Below are 12,805 nucleotides of genomic sequence, written 5' to 3'. Positions count from 1 at the left end.
CTCATTGGGTTCCATGCATTTTCCAACCACATCATCTGCACCTGCTTGCTTTCCCTCCAAAAATGGAGCACCTTTCCCAGAGGTGTCTTGCTCCACAGTGATATCCACCTTTTCTTCAGACAGTCATAAACCAGGTGGGAGATAAAATCTTTCCTCCTCCAAACCAAGCCTGATTAATTCTTCCTCCTCTGCCTCAACATCTTCCCGTGACCTCCCTCTACTCTGGTGGGGAGTGAAAGGTTGCTCCAGTCGTGCAGCTTTAATATTAAAGGCACAGGAGGAGGGGCAGTTTTTAAAATCCTGCACGTCTTCTCAGCCACACAATCCTCAACTTCATGGCCAGTGGTTCTACACTTAGTGCAGAAAGGTGCAGTACGATCTTTAGCCAAGTGCCCCTCCAAATTACATTTCCTACATCTCCTAGGCTGATCCACATAGAGGACAGTGCCTGTGGCTCCTCCCAGTCTAATAGCGCTTGGCCCCAGTTCCTGAGTGGCAGGGCCTCTCTTTAAAGATACCAAAGCTTTAAAGTAGACAGTCTTTACTCCATCAGCATCTCCCACTCTTGCCCCATGAGAAACAATGCAAAACTGATTGAGCCAAGTGTAATGTCACCGCTCTGAACATATTCATTAAACTTGGAAACATTCACCCACCTCTTCTGAGGCTGAGTCAAGGCATTTATGGAAAACATTTTCAAAGGTGTAGAGTCATTCCTTTCTTTAAAACGCCTGAGGCATTGTTCAAACAAAGCAAAGGAGTTGAAAATCACTTCAGAGACTTTACCTCCAGGAAAAGCAAACGGGTAATAAACCTGATCTGCTGTAAATCCAAGTTCCTTTTGCAGGACTGACTGACTTAACAATCCATCCATCTTGACATCTTCAACTGCTGAGAACCTCATGGCATTTCGGCGTGCTCGACTAGCCGCCATCTTTGCAGAGATCCCTTCCCGAAGGGTCCCCCGATTTCACACTGAAGAGAAGAGCTGCACCCACTGGAAACACCTCTTCGGATACCTCATAGAACACAACCATGTGATCATGGTGTCTCCCCTGCAAAGGAAGTATGAGTTGGAAGATGAACAGGGCAAGAGGGGCCCGCTTGGCATCTCCCTGCAGAGTGAGGGTGGCATCCACAGAGGCAAGGCAGGGCTTGGGGGTGCAAAGTGACCAGCCAAGGCCCCGCAGCCACTTTGGGCAAAGCAGTTGCCTACCCAAAGCTGCTTCCCACAAGTCTCCGCTGGCCAGCAGAGCCAATCAGGGCCTTGTTTTCAGTATCCTGTCGATTGCTGAGAATTTGGACAAGCGTAGAGTAGAGCATGCTGGCAGGTGGGCTGGCCAGGTGGAAAACAGGCCCAGAAGCAGATTTTAAGGCCCTTTCCCAACATTCCCCAGGCTCCTGAATTTAGCATGCCGCTCGCCCATGCCCATTTCCAACCTGCTGCAGCACTCAGAAGGAAGTTCGAGAGACGGCTACAGGTGCTCCAGAGTGTTTTTTCTTTTTTTCTTTTATCTTTCTTTGATATCAGAGATCGGGGGAAAGCGCGAACTTAGTCCCCCCCACTACCAGAAATAATGCAGTCGAGTATCCCGCATTTGGGGACATTGCAGGGGTCAGCACATCCGAAGTGCAATGGATGAGCATCACCCTGGGAGAACCACCTTCGTGATCATGGTGTCTCCCCTGCCAGGTAAGTATGAGTTGGACGGGGACAGGGCAAGGGGGGGACGCTTGGCATCTCCCTGCAGAGCGAGGGTGGCATCCACATAGTCAAGGCCTGAGGCGGGCAGAGCATGGGCGTGGGGGCGCAAAGTGACCAGCCAAGGCCCCGCAGACCCTTTGGGCAAAGCCGTTGCCTACCCAAAGCTGCTTGCCACAAGCCTCAGCCGGCCAGCGAAATTTCCATGACCACACCATCCAGCAGAGCCAATCAGGGCCTTGTTTCAGGATCCTGTCCATTGCTTAGAATTTGGGCAAGGGTAGAGTAGAGCATGCTGACAGGTGGGCTAGCCAGGTGGAAAAAAAGCCCAGAAGCAGATTTTGAGGACCTTTCCTAACATGACCCAGGCTCCTGAATTTGCATGCCGCTCCCCCGTGCCCAGCCCCATTTCCAGCCTGCTGCAGCACCCAGAAGGAAGCTGGAGAGACAGCTAAGGGTGCGCCAGAGTGGTTTTTCTTGTTGCCTTACTTGATACCAGAGATCAGGGAAAAGCACAAACGCAGTCCCTCACTACCAGAAATTATGCAGTCGAGTATCCCGCATTTGGGGACATCGCATGGGTCAGCACATCCGAAGTGCAATGGATGAGCCTCACCCTGGAAAAACCTTTTTTTTTTTTTTTTTTTTTTTTTAGTTTCAAAACTTTAATTGATTTAAAAAAAAGCATATTTACATGGAAGCCAATCCATTTTTCAGGTGGCACAACATTAGTCCTTGCGAGAACTGTACACAATGCTTAGTTCAACACAAAGGATTACAATATTCTTATTGTAATCAAAACTAATAAAAGCTGTAATGCAAATGAAACAAAGGATTTTAAAGTCCTGTAAACTGGATTTTTGAGACTTTTAACAAAAAATTAGTCAAGCAGCAATAAACTAAAATTAGCATTAGCCTAGAAAATAGGGAAACATTCATATTTTTATAGAATCTAATTGGGTATTGTGGATAAACCATTGGAATCAACCATGATCATCCCAAGCCCAATCTGCATATGCAAATGTTTTCCCAAACTTCAATAGGTCATTGCATAAATAGTCTTTGGTCAGAGAATGAGCAAAGGCATATATAATATCGGAAGGAAGATCAACTTTTTTTAAAAGAAGTAGGTTGCGTGCTTTCCAAAGAGCATCCTTTATGCAATTAATAATTATCCACAGCTTTTGGCAAGGAGAGTCTGAATCAATTATACCAAAAATAACTATCTTTTGACAAGACTACATCGGCATTAAGGCGAGAAAGCCAGGGTTTCACAATTGCCCAAACCTCCTGTGCTACTGAACAAAACCAGAAAAGATGACTTACTGATTCTTCAGCAAAACACTTTTTCCTCACACAAAGCGGGGACCTAGTGAATCTCCTTTGAAACATGAACTGATGCAAAGGTAAACAACCATGAATACCATTCCATGCCAGATCTCGGTGTTCATTACTAAGATTCTTAACCGACGCATTGGCCCATATTGATTTTGACTTTTTAGAGGAAAAGCCACTAACTGGAAGTAATAGCTGTTCTCCAGTAAGAACTTTCATTACTAGTTTTGGAGCCAGCAAATCAATGGGAATCGGGCTCAAATCATATTGTTTTAACATTTTTCTGGCAAAAGAGTACACAAAGGGGCATGATTCAGAATGTGGAACCATATTTGACACCTCCTTTCCCCATATTTTACAAACTGTAAAGTTTAACCAAAAACAACAAAAGAAGGACCATTTATTTTCTTTTTAAACTTGCCCAATGCTTCCTTTGATCATATTAGACATGAAAACTGCAAGGGTTCGTAAACCAATGTTTGGAACAATTTTGCCACCTTGGAGAACAGGCAAATACATTTTCACAGGGCTATCCTTTCATGAGCTCTGCCCCAGATAAACTGGAAAACCCACCTCTGAACCTGGGCTATATAATCACGAGGCATGGGAAAAACCACCGCTACATAAAGTAAGATAGAAAGTAATTCTGCTTTGGACACTAGTATTTTCCCTGACATAGGAAGTGATCCCAAGCTCCAAAAGGCATTTTTTTGTTTTATTCTACTCATACATTCCAGCCAATTGCAATCACTCCCTCCTTCTCCAAAGAAAAGGCCAAGGATCTTAATGCGTTTATGGACAACTTTAAGTCCCCAATCCAGAACTGGTTCTTTCCAACAAATGTATAAGCATTCACTCTTGCTGAAATTAACTTTCGATGAGGTGGCATAGAAGAAACGATAGAACCTGACGTATGGAGACATTATTCGTACAAAACACAGATATGTCATCCATATATGCAGAAGTAACAATTGTGCTCCCCATGCCCCCTGGGGGAGAAAATCCCTTAATGAGTTTGTCAGCCCTCAATGAAGCCAGAAAAGGTTCAACAACTAGGATAAATAATAGAGGAGATAAACGGGACCCCTCTCGTACTCCAGATAAAACAGGAAAGAAATCAGCAAGAGTACCATTAACTAAAACTCTACTGTAGCAATTTGAATACAAAAGTTTGACCCAAGAGCAGAGTTTTGGGCCAAATTTATCTTCTGCAGAACCTTCAAAAGGAAAGAATGATTCAGTCTATCGAAAGCTTTCTCCTGGTCTAAATTCAATATACAAAGAGACACATCACGATCATTAGCTAAAGATAATACATCTCTTATGAGACACAAATTGTCATGAATTTTCCTACCAGGTACACCACATGTTTGGTTGGAGTTAATAACAGAAGAAATTACAGGTCTTATTTTTTTAAATAAAGTATTTGACAGGATTTTCAAATCAACGTTTAGAAGTGTGATTGGACGCCAGTTTTTTAAATTGTGTCTGTCGCCTTTCTTTTTAAAAATTAACTTTATACAACCCTCCCTCAAGGAAAAAGGAAGGGAGTTAACCATAAGTGAATGTGAAAATACACTAGGATGTTCAGGACCTAAAGTATCCCAGAAGGTAATATAAAACTCCACAGGTAGGCCATCAGAGCCAGGAGCTCTCCCTTTTGGGAGACTTCGGGCTGCCCTATCTATATCTTCTAGTAAGATATCAGAGTCTATCATGTCTTTATCATTGTCAGACCAGAAAAGACGCATATGTTGTAGAAAGAAATTTGCAGCTGCCTCATCAGAAGTACTTACAGTATACAAATCGTTATAAAACTTACATACACAATTGCTTATAGCATCTGTAGTGGTATGTTTTATGCCATCAGAGTCTACAATAGTGTCAATCATTCTGCCTGTTGTCCTGACTTTTTTAAAGAAATAGCGAGAGCATTTTTCATTCTGTTCAACATGTTGAGCCCTACTTCTTAGGATTAATCTTTTAGTGAAATCAGAATATAATAAAGAAAGTTTTTGTTTGCATAACAAAAACTCAGGCTGCACAGGTAAACCCAGTTCTAACAGGCGAGAAAGATTCTGCAACTCTGATTGGAGATGGTGAATTTTCTTTTTCCTCATTTCGGCCATTTTAATCCCCTCACGAATAAAAAAGTTTTTGGTGCGGACTTTAACATCCTCCCACCATTCACATATATCAGAGAATAAAAGTTTTAGAGATTGCCAATTCTTGAAGTTATATTTGAACTTTTGGCATATAGATGTTTCCTCCACAAGCTTAATATTAAGCTTCCACAGACCTTTGCCACGTGGGGGTATGTGTGATAGAGCTAAACTTACTTTAATAAGATTATGGTCTGAAAAAAATACCGGGATGAGATCTGCTGTAAGGACCTTTATAGATGGGCAGGTAAAAATAAAGTCAATTCGGGATTTAGTAAAATAATTAGGGCTAATCCATGTAAACCCAGGGTCTCTGGGATGTATAGTTTTTTTTTGTGTCCTGTAAATGAAACTCAGAAATAAGATTTAACAATGTTCTAGAACTGGAATCTAAACGTGCAATAGAAAGAGACATTCTATCATTTGTATTTAGCAAACAGTTAAAATCTCCAGCCATAATAACAAATTTATCACACATTAGATACTGGGGTAATAGATTAAGGATACCTTCTCTTTCAGACAGTGAAGTTGGACAATATACATTTATGAGGCGAATGTCATGGCCATTGAGATTACCATCAACACATAGAATTCTACCTTTAACGACATGATCTATCTTCTGGATGGTAAAAGAAGAGGACCTGCGAAAAAGGATTCCAACACCAGCATTCCTATCGAGGTTGCAGCCAGACCAAATGGAAAGGCCACAATCCCATCTGCCTTTCAATATTGTATCCTTAGAGCCATCTGGTATAGCGCACTCCTGAAGAAAAATAATATCCATGTTCTGATTTTTTAAGAAATCAAACACAGATGAGCATTTAATGGCATCACCTAGACATCTAACATTGATGCTGCCTAAGAAGAGCATCACAAAAAAATAAGTAAATATATACATTATCAAAGTTTTCGAGAGTCCATCTTCTTGGTCTTACTTTTAGTCTTCTTTTTCTTAACTTGAATAAAGGGGTCATCCTTGTCTGGCTGAGGTTTAAGGTGGTCCTCAACATCCAGGGCAGCATAATCCTTAGCCGTTAAATTCAACTCCAGATGCCTCTGCGTCATCATATTCCGATTCCTTCCTTTTTAGGGATGTTGAAAAATCCATGGCCACCTCAATCTCTTCAGCAGGAATATCATCTTCCGTATCCCAGTTTATCATCATCTGCGCTACCACAGAATCAGAAAAGGAAGCGGCAGACAGCTCCACGGCCTTGCAGGCATAGTCAGTGTTTGCAAAAGGATCACCTGGGGCAAGTGGAGGCTTTCCTTTATTTATGAAGCAGGAGCCTAAATTGGAAGAGATTTTTTCCTTTGCAATGTTTTCGTCACTATGTTGAGGGAACAGTTCAGGAGAGACAAGGAAATTATCAGCATCTCTTGTGTGAGCATCAGACCTCAGGACCTCTGGTTCGCAAGAAGGACGCAAGGGATGCGTGGTAGGCTCAGGAATAGTTACAGGCTCATGACGATAAACACGAGAATTCTTAGGAAGAGCAATGGCGTCTTGCTGCACCATTGACTGACTGTGAAACATCTGCTCCTTTGACCCTGGTTGCTTGTCAGGTGTAGATTGTAGTTCCTCAGCAACATATATGGCACTGACAGGGGCGTCTTTTGGTGGGATAATGACTTGCATGTCTGACTGTGATATTATGTTTTCCTTTGTGGGGGGCAGAGCAGGAAGGCAAAGAAGGAGCTACATCGCTGAGGCTACGAGCAGAAGCCACTGCGGACATTGGGTTTGGTTGTATAACAATAATTTCATTAGATATGACAGGAAACTGTTGTTGGATATGTGGCAAGGGCATACCATTTAGTTTCATGGAGACTGACTTATCCTGAGGCTCCAGAAAACCTTCTACTTTAGAGTCAGGGAGCTGTTCAGGAATATGAGTTGCTACCCCCTCTCCATCTGTAAGAGATACTTTATCAGGATTAACTATCACATCTCTTTCAGACTTTTTGTATAATGCGGAGGCTCCTGTGGTGAAATCAATACGTTCCTCCAAGCCCAAACGGTTAAGTTCCTCTTCCTCAGCTTCTCTTATTTCATCATCCCATGAAAGTCTTCTTGGGCGCGGGGTAGGCAGTTTATTTTCATACTCAGCAGCTTTTGCCTTAAAGGCGTATGAGGATGGGCAATTCTTAAACATGTGTTCCTTGGAACCACAAAGATTACAAGATTTTTCAGTTGTACACTGCGCAGCCTCGTGCCCAGTGTGCTGGCACTGCGCGCAGTAGAGCTCAGTGCAGTCTCGAGCAAAATGCCCCTCAGCATTACACCTACACGTCTTAGGTTGCCCTACGTAGAAAACATTTCCCACAGCTCCACCAAGTCGAATAATGCTTGGAATATGGATTAATTCCTCTGTCTCCTGGTTCCTTTTTAAGGTAACATATGCCTTAAAATAACCAGTCTTCACACCATCTGCATCCTGCACTCTGGCCCCATGGCACACCACACAGAACTGGTTAAGCCATGTAATGATGTCAGCACTCTGTATGTATTCATTAAACATAAATATATTTATCCATTGTTTTTGTGGCTGTGTCAGAGCAGTCATTGTAAAATTATTTAAAGGCTCCGTAAAATGCTTCTCTTTAAAACGTTTAAGACATTGTTCAAACAGAAGGAAGGTAGTAAAAATTATTTCAAACACTCTGCCCCCAGGGAAAACAAAAATGTTGTCAATTTGATCAGGTTTAAAACCTAACTCTTTCTGTAGCACTGACCTTTGTTGGCCAAAGCAAGGGAAAAGGCCTGCTGGGGAGCAGGGTTTCGCGCCCTGAGCCCCCCACGCCTTCCCGAATGCTCCCAAACGCGGCAGAGCCCACGCCGGGCCCAGGCCTGGTGGCCTCAGCCATAGTCTTGGCCCCAGAAGGGAAGGGTGAGGACTACAGGCTGGCAGCCGGTCCACAGGCCCGGGGCTTTGCTGAGAGGGACAGACCTGTCACCTAGCCAGGGCCTACTTTCCTCTCTGGATAGGTCCCCTGAGTGCGAGGCGGCAGCTGCCCCAGCACTCCCCAGGCTCCTGAATTTGCATGCCGCTTCCCCTAGCCCAGCCCCATTTCCAGCCTGCTGCAGCACCCAGAAGGAAGCTGGAGAGACAGCTAAGGGTGCTCCAGAGTGGTTTTTCTTGTTGCCTTTCTTGATACCAGAGATCAGGGGAAAGCGTGAACGCAGTCCCCCACTACCAGAAATTTTGCAGTCGAGTATCCCGCATTTAGGGACATCGCAGGGGTCAGCACATCCGAAGTACAATGGATGAGCCCCACCCTGGGAGAACTTTTTTTTTTTTTTTTTTTTTTTAAAGTTTCAAAACCTTTATTAAACCCTTAAAAGACAGAATACATGTTAGCCAATCCATGTTTCAGGTGGGACGACATTGGACCAGGTGAAAAACCGCACACAGTGCCAAGGCCAACACCAGGTTAACATCTAGATGTTAATGCATTCAGAAGTAAAAGAAACTAAAAGGAGGAATGATTAAAAGCAATGGGATAAAAGAAAAAAGTCAAAGATCAATCCCAAGAAACACAGCAGCTCCTGTGTTAGAAAAAAGCCCAAACCAAAAAATAAACCATCCATCACCCATGATCACTCCAACACCATTCCAAATAGGTAGGCACCTTACCCTTCAGACATATATCTTTACACAAGTAATCGTGGACCAAAGAACAACCAAGAGCATAGACCACTTGTGGGGAGAGATCAACACCTTTGAAAAGTAGAAGATTTCTAGCCCTCCACAAAGCATCCTTCTAGCAATTCACCACTATCCAATACTTCTGACATGGGGAGCTGGAAACGAACAGGCCAAAGATCACACCCTCTCTACACAAAACCACATCAGAATTCAGGGAAGAAAGCCATACTTCCGCCAAAGCCCACACCTGTTGTGCCATGGGGCAGTACCAAAACAGGTGGTCACAAGATTCTTCTGCCAAACAACCCTTCCTGACACAAAAGGGTGCCCTAGAACATCGTCTCCTAAACAAAAAAAGACTGAGAGGCAGGCAACCATGTGCTGTGGACCATGCCAGGTCACAATGGATATTATGAAGGTACCGTACAGAAACATTTGCCCAAATAGCCTTAGAAGCCAGGTCTGAAAACCCCCTGACTGGTACCTGCTGCTGGTCCCCAGTAACAGATTTGCAAATGAGCCTAGGTGAGATCAAGCCCAAAGGAATTGTGTGTAAATTGTGAGTCCTAATGAATTTCCTGGCATAAAAGTAAGCAAATGGGCAGGATTCTGAATGAGGCATGCTATTTGAGACAATCATGCCCCATGTTCTGCACACCAGAAAATTCAGCCAAAAACTCGCAAAAAAAGACCACTTCCTTATCCAGACAAATACTCCCTCTGATCATGGGGCAAATAAACAAAGATTGCAAAGCGAGACCAATATTTGGAGCACTCTTGCCACCCAAAACCATAGGCTTTAACATGGTCACGCGAGCCACTCGTTCTTGCTTTCCTCCCCAAATGAACTGAAAAACCCACCTCTGTAGCAGTCTAAGCCAGTGTTGGGGGATGGGGTAAACCACAGCAATATACAGAAGGCACGATAGAAATTCTGCGTTTGCAACAAGTATTTTACCAGACATAGTATGTGACCGCAAACCCCAAAGTGCAATCTTCTGCTTTACCTTGGACATGCATTCAGACCAGCTCTGCAAGATACCACCCTCACCAAAAAACAGACCAAGAACTTTGACGCGATCTTGCACTACCTTAAGGCCCCAATCCATCTTATCTTCCTTCCAGTTTGCGTACAAACACTCACTCTTTGCCAGGTTAATCCTCGATGATGAAGCAAAGGAAAACCTACTACAATACCATAAAACCTGCCGGATGGAAATATTATTTGAACAAAAAACAGAGACATGGTCCATATAAGGAGAGGCAATGACAGAAACCCCCCTACCTCCAGGGACAGGGATCCCTTTAATCAGTTTATCAGCCCTCAGAGTGGCAAGAAAAGGTTCAATGGCCAAAATGAACAAGATGGGGGACAACGGACATCCCTTCCGTACCCCTGACAAAACAGGAAAAGAAGCAGTCAACGTGCCATTGACCATGACCCTGCTGTAACAATTGGTATACAATAAAGAAATCCAGGACCTAAAAGTTCAACCAAAATTCAAATGTTTTAAAACCTGAAACATAAGAGTGGTTTAGCCGATCGAAAGCCTTTTCCTGATCGAGGTTCAGCAAACACATAGATAACCCACGGTCTTTGACATACGATAACACATCCCTAACCAAACATAAATTGTCAGATATCTTACGCCCAGGTATGCCACACGTTTGGTCTGATTCAACGACTGTGGAAACAACAAAGCCGCAACCAAAGGAACAAAGTTTTAGACAATATTTTAAAGTCTACATTGAGAAGGCTGATTGGACGCCAGTTCTTTACATCGGCTCTATCACCTTTCTTCTTGTAGATAAGTCTTATGCAACCACCTCTCAAGGAATTGGAGAGCAATCCGTCCCTCATAGAACAACGAAAGACTTCAAGCAAGTCGGAGCCCACTAAGTCCCAAAATGTAGCATAGAACTCTACAGGTATGCCATCAGAACCGGGGGATCTCCCCTTAGGCAAGCTGAGCATGGCCCTTTTGCGGTCTGCAAGCACCAAGTCCCCTTCAAGAACTTCCTTATCCTCTTTAGACAAATACAACTGCAGATGTTGCATAAAAAAATTCCCAGTTGCATTGTCTGAAACTTTGGGCCCATATAAGTCGCTACATAAATCATGCACACTGTCTCGGATTCCTTCAGTAGTGGTATGAGTGGTACCATGGGAGTCCATCATGGCATCTATAATTCTCCCAGTAGCCCTCGCTTTAAGAAAGAAAAACCTAGAGCAAGTCTCCTTGTTCTCTAGGAACTGAACCCTACTGCGGAGAATCAACCCTTTAGTAAAATCATGGTACAAGGAGGATAACCTCTGCTTGCACAATAGAATATCTGCCTGTACATCAAAACCGTGCTCCAATAGCTTTGACAAATTCTGGAGCCAGATTTGCAAATGGTTGATTCTACAACGTCGGACTCTAATCACTCTAGTTCCCTCCCGAATTTAGAAGGACCGTATACGAATCTTAATGTCCTCTGACCACTCACTGACTGAGGGGAAAAGAATTTTCAGGGACTGCCAATTTTGGTAATGGTAACTAAACTTATCCGGGGTAGCCTTGTCATTGAGTAAAAGAATATTGAGTTTCCACAGACCCTTCCCCCTAAGAGGTATATCTGCTATGGAGACGCCAATTGAAATGAGGTAATGATCAGAAAAGAAAACCGGAATGAGAGTGGCTGAAACTATATTTTCTGAGGGACTTGCAAAGATAAAATCTATGCGTGACTTAGTGGGAGAGTTGGAACTAACCCAAGTGTAACCTGGATCAGTAGGATGCAACAATCTGTAAGAATCCTGCAAATTAAAATCAGAAATAATACTTTCAGTGAGGTAGAGCTACCGTCCAGGTGTACTGCAGAAGAAGAGGATCTGTCTTCCACAGCCAATAAACAGTTGAAATCACCACCTAGAAAAAAATTCCTGTTGCATAAAAGGAGCTGAGGCAGGAAACTCAAAACATTCTTTCTGCAGGACAATGATGTAGGGCAGTACACATTAATAAGGCGTAAATCATGGCCATTCCAAGTAACATCCACACATAATAGTCTCCCCTTAACCACATGTTGTACTTGGTGAACAGCAAAGTCAGAACTGCAAAGTAAAATGCCTCCTCCTGCATTACAGTCAGAATTACAGCCTGACCGGATGGAAGGGCCACAAGTCCACATTTGCTGTCGTTTTTGGTCCCTAGAATGTTCTGGAAGAGCACATTCCTGTAAGAAAATCATGTCCAATTTTTGCAGGCTCAAAAAGTCAAAAATTGATGAGCTTTTCACATCATCACCCAAGCACCTGACATTAATACTCCCCAAGAGAAGCATCAGGAAATATCTGAAAAACATAGACATTGTAAAATGGTACTTTCAGTCCAATTTCCTATTCCTCTTCTTAGTCTTCCGCTTTATCACAGGGGTAAAAGCATCCTCCCCTGTCACCGCCTGGGAATTACGCCTGTCCTCCTGTGCGCACAAGTCTCTGCTCTTAAACCCAGTCTCTTCCGTATCATCCCCCTCTTTCTCCTTCCTTTTTAATGAGGTTGAAACATCCATGGCAGATTCAACCTCTTCCTCAACAAAAATGTCATCCTTGCCCCACTCAACTACCTCAGCAGCAACCGCAGTGTCAGAGAAAGAAGAGTGCTCCAGAGCTGTACAGGTGAACTCTATCTCACTGCAAGAGTCTATAGAGGAAATTGTAGACACTGTACCTTGAGTACCAACCGCTTTTGCAGTACCAGATGAAGCGGGTTCTAGGGAGTGCTGGCTTAGAGTAGAAAATACCTTAGGCGTAACATACAGACTGTTATCCATAACAGTGCCATGTGGCTGTGGAGCAGAAGGTGGAACAAGTTGCACTTGGGGTGCGTCAAGAGCTGCACCTGTGGTGGAAATCAAAGAAGAGCCTCCAGCACTGACAGTATCATTCCTTTCAACAGCACTCAGGTGGTGTT

General features: G+C 43.5%; 1 non-coding gene and 2 pseudogenes across 1 annotated transcript; all 3 read right to left on the bottom strand.

Annotated features, from left to right (window-relative positions):
- Positions 1-1,535: 1,535 nt before the first annotated feature.
- On the bottom strand, positions 1,536-1,701 carry LOC138291830 (U1 spliceosomal RNA). The gene has a single exon (XR_011202572.1). It is a non-coding gene; the product is annotated as a U1 spliceosomal RNA (small nuclear RNA).
- A 504-nt stretch (positions 1,702-2,205) lies between these two features.
- On the bottom strand, positions 2,206-2,360 carry LOC138292085 (U1 spliceosomal RNA; annotated as a pseudogene).
- Positions 2,361-8,365: 6,005 nt separating this feature from the next.
- LOC138292075 (U1 spliceosomal RNA) lies at positions 8,366-8,519 on the bottom strand (annotated as a pseudogene).
- Between the last annotated feature and the right edge of the window lie 4,286 nt (positions 8,520-12,805).

This window comes from Pleurodeles waltl, chromosome 1_1, assembly GCF_031143425.1.
Source record: "Pleurodeles waltl isolate 20211129_DDA chromosome 1_1, aPleWal1.hap1.20221129, whole genome shotgun sequence".
Lineage (NCBI taxonomy): Eukaryota > Metazoa > Chordata > Amphibia > Caudata > Salamandridae > Pleurodeles > Pleurodeles waltl.
Note: the sequence above shows the minus strand (reverse complement) of the source record. Positions and strands in the feature narration are given on the sequence as shown.